Source organism: Myotis brandtii, unplaced genomic scaffold (genome assembly GCF_000412655.1).
Source record: "Myotis brandtii unplaced genomic scaffold, ASM41265v1 scaffold244, whole genome shotgun sequence".
Taxonomy (NCBI): Eukaryota; Metazoa; Chordata; class Mammalia; order Chiroptera; family Vespertilionidae; genus Myotis; species Myotis brandtii.
In genome coordinates this window covers 4,474,161-4,478,379 of record NW_005359225.1, presented here as the reverse complement: position 1 = coordinate 4,478,379, position 4,219 = coordinate 4,474,161, and the positions used below count along the sequence as shown (strand labels likewise).

General features: G+C 46.3%; 1 pseudogene; it reads left to right on the top strand.

The window, feature by feature from the left end:
• The first annotated feature begins 3,856 nt into the window (after positions 1-3,856).
• LOC102253191 overlaps positions 3,857-4,219 on the top strand; it is a 1,051-nt pseudogene continuing 688 nt past the window's right edge.

Sequence of the window (4,219 nt, the reverse complement as noted above, 5' to 3'; positions counted from 1 at the left end):
GGGGAACCTTGGCTTCCTCCATCACTGGAGCAAGCAAGCCTCCTGCTCGCTTCAGCTTCGTGGCTGCCGGCCGCCATCTTGGTTGGGTTAATTTGCATATCGTGCTGATTAGCCAATGGGAGGTGTAGCGAAGGTACGGTCAATTACCATGTTTGTCTATTATTAGATAGGATATGCAAATTTTACTTTGGACGTCACTAGAACCAGTTGCTCATAAAATATTGGCTTCTCATATGGATGAGTTTATGAGACCTTGATTAAATTGTGAAAAGCTAACTTATCAAGTAATTAAAGTATGCTCCTTTCCTGAAAAAGCAAAGTAAGCAAACTTATACATTTGATCCATAAAGTACAGATGCACCCCCCCTCCCACCAGTCACTCTGAAGAGCAGGCTAGGTGGGGGTTGAGGCATTATATGTGCTCCTATCTTGAAATTCTGCTGCTGAATATTCTGGTTTAGCTTAAGAAGTATCCAGCAACCTTGTTCTGCCAGGCTTGGAGACTGAAACCTCAGGCTTTCTTGCTCGAGGTAAAATGCCCCCCCCTTTTTTCTCTTTTCCCCCTTCCCCTTCTCTTTCTGTATTTACTATTTGCTCTGTCCTAGGCAGGGAGGAGATAAGGACTTTTTATTACAGGCAGGCTATAAATTAACTAGTGGTCTGATCTTTGTTTAAACTTTCCTGGGACTTTTATGACCCTTTTACAATTCTTTTTTTTTTTTAATATATTTTATTGATTTTTTACAGAGAGGAAGGGAGAGAGATAGAGAGTTAGAAACATCAATGAGAGAGAAACATCGACCAGCTGCCTCCTGCACATCTCCTACTGGGGATGTGCCCACAACCAAGGTACATGCCCTTGACGGGAATCGAACCTGGGACCTTTCAGTCCGCAGGCCGACGCTCTATCCTCTGAGCCAAACCGGTTTTGGCTACAATTCTTGTAAATAGTTAACTTTAGAACTTATTTCTTTCTTTTAACATTTCTCTTTTCCTTCTCATCACAAATGCAAACCTCACAAATGTCACACTTTCTAATTAGCCTTCAAACCTTCCATGTCCGTCAAAAATGCATAACCATGCCTCAGGCCTTCCATTAAGTATTTCTACTCTAATATTCTCTTTCTGTCATACCTTCAGCAACTTGTACAGACCTTTTCTTTCTTTTTTCTTTAAAATGTATTAGAATTCTTCACTCTTAGAAACCTTAATTTTTCAATGATAACCAAAAAGTAAACAGTCAACGTTTTTTAGATTGACATTTATCAACACATTTTAAACACACTCTTACTTTCAGGAAACTATACATTCAACAAAGTACAAGAGACCTTCTGTAATAAAAACTAAGAGCAGGCTAATTAAAACGTGTCTAGCAATTAATGTTTCAATATTTTATGTTATTTTAAAATATTTTAAATATTTATCATTTAACCCAGCAATGCTCCAAAGCCTTTAAGTTATCCAAGACTTTGGAAAATTATGTATATGCATATGGGGCTGAAGAAAAGGCGAGGCAGGGAGGGAGCAGGCCCAGCAGCCTATTCCCAGGCCTGGCTTGGATTTAAAACTGTCAACTTTTTCCTTAGAGATAATATACTAAGGTTTGGGTGATAATGAGAAAAGAGTGAATGAAGGTATTTAGTAAGATGCAGTGTAGAGGTGAGGTGGCTAATGGCTGTGAGACTAATCCATCAACCCCCATAATAGAGACTGAAGAGTGGACAAAGGTCTCAGCGAATTCGGAGACGGCAGAATAAATGGCCCCAGTGGCCTTCCCTTCTGCACCTGGGGCAGGGCCCAGGCGGGGGTCTCGGGTTTGAGCAGGACTTGGCTCAGTGTCCTTCCTTGTTGCATTTCAAGCATGGTCCTGGAGGAGGTTTAGCCCCTGACTTACCCTTGGTTGAAGGGCCAGCACTTCATTTGGGGTTCATGAGAGTAGTGGCTAGGAGCTGGAAGGCCTCCTTCTGGGCCTCAGCCTTGGCCTGATCTCGCCTTTGTTTTTGGATTTGGGTCTCCTTGTCTCTATTATTAAAGAGCTTAAAGGTCAGGTTAACGAGGTCTTTTTGAGGGGTTTGTAGACCTGTGTCTATTTTTTGAAGTTTATGGTGTGTGTCAGGAGCTGATCTATAATAATAACAGCGTAATATGCTAATTAGACCGGACGTCCTTCCGATGTCCTTCTGGATGAAGCCGGGGCTGCCGATATGAGGGCCGGGTGGAGCAGTGGCCGGGGCGGCAACCTCAGCCCTTGCAGCCCCTTGCATGAATTTTGTGCATCGGGCCTCTAGTTGGGATATAAAATGGGTGTTCAGAAGAAGGGTTCCCACTGGGGAGGTGGGGTCTAAGGTGAGGAGGACAGGAAGACATAGATGTCGTGCCAGGTCAGGTCATAGGGCTGGGTCAGGCACTCAAATTCCTTAGTAAAAGTGGTCGGGTCATGGGAAAAAGACCTGAGATGCCTCTCAATCTGTGTGAGGTTAGACATAGAGAATGGGATGTGGACTCAGACTATGCCCTCAGTTCCTGCTGCCTCCCCCAGGAGTGGAATTGGTGTGAGAATAGAAGAGGCTGTTGAGGAAGGCAGTCTTTGGGTGGCCTGAGAATGAGTGTTAGATGGGAAAGGCTGTTTTGGAGCTCATGTTCTAAGGATTTGGGCTCTCAGGGAATGGGGAGAAGGTGGTTGCTGGTTAGGAGGGTCTAGGTTTTGGGAATCTACTGCAGGTGAGGGAGAGGAGGGAGTGGAGGTCGGTGGTCTGCTGGGTCAAAAGTAGATTCAGAATTAGAAATGTTAGGGGTAAGAGGTTTTGTGTGAAGGAGAAAGATCTGATAGGAAGAGCAGGACTCAGAGAGAGGATTGGGACTGAAGGGTGAAAAAAGGCCCGGACGTAGGGAATCTCTGACCATTTTCCAATGCAGTGACAGCAATGATCTAAATTGTTTACTGTGTTAAAATTGCAAGGGCTGTTTTCAGGTCATTGAGACTTATTATCTAGTTTATGCTGTGGCCAAACAGTGTTACAGAATAAAGTGAGGTGGTTGGGCATGATCTCCCCAAGAGTGTGCAGAGGGAGTGTAGCGTGGCCATGAGAGAGGAGGGGTGAGTGACAGACCACAAATCCAAAGGTGACTGTTTAGGGCAGGGGTTCCTGCTGCTAAACCAATCACCATGAGGAATGAGAGGTGACCCTCTGGACTAGGCGCCCCCAATCCAGAAGGACCCAAAGCCAAACAGCTGAACAATCTTCTGGTCTAGCACTAGGACTTTTTTAAAAAAATATATTTTATTGATTCTTTACAGAGAGGAAGGGAGAGGGATAGAGAGTTAGAAACATCGATGAGAGAGAAACATCGATCAGCTGCCTCCTGCACACTCCCCACTGGGGATGTGCCTGCAACCAAGGTACATGCCCTTGACCGGAATCGAACCTGGAACCCCTGAGTCTGCAGGCCGACACTCTATCCACTGAGCCAAACCGGTTAGAGCAGCACTAGGACCTTGGAGATGAGAGACTTCTGAGAAGTGAGAGAGAGTGGGCAGAAGACCCGGACGAGAGGAATTGTGGAATGTCACTCACTTAGAGAAGATTGGCTGGTGTGGGAAGGAGGGTCAGCACTGGAGAAGGAGAGATTCCTTGTCCGGCGTCCTCCTTGGCTGGCTGGCTGGGGGTGAGGGGGAAACCCCGTAAGGGAAGGAGGCTTGATTGAGGCCGGCAATTGAGTCACCCGAGTAGGATTCAGAGGTAAGCCCAGGAAGAGCTGTCGCTGCCTACTGCTCTCTAAGTAGAAAACTCGGGGTGACCAAAGCCGGGGCGATGGCTCCCCATCCCCATGGAACCCTCCTGGGTCTCGGCACCAAATGTTAGCCAGCAGGAGGCTGATGAAGGAGCTTAAAAGAAATTTGCAAATGTGGCATGAAAAACTTTGATAACATCCAGGTTGATGAAGCTAATTTATTAACTTGGCAAGGGCTTATTGTTCCTGACAACCCTCCATATGATAAGGGGGCCTTCAGTGCCACAACCTTTTGTGGCGGGGGTTCAGGATCTGAAGAAGGGGCCGACGCTCAAATGAAAACATTAGACAAGAAATGTGAATTTAGCCGAAACCGGTTTGGCTCAGTGGATAGAGCGTCGGCCTGCGGACTGAAGGGTCCCAGGTTCGATTCCGGTCAAGGGCATGTACCTGGGTTACGGGCACATCCCCAGTGGGTGTGCAGGAG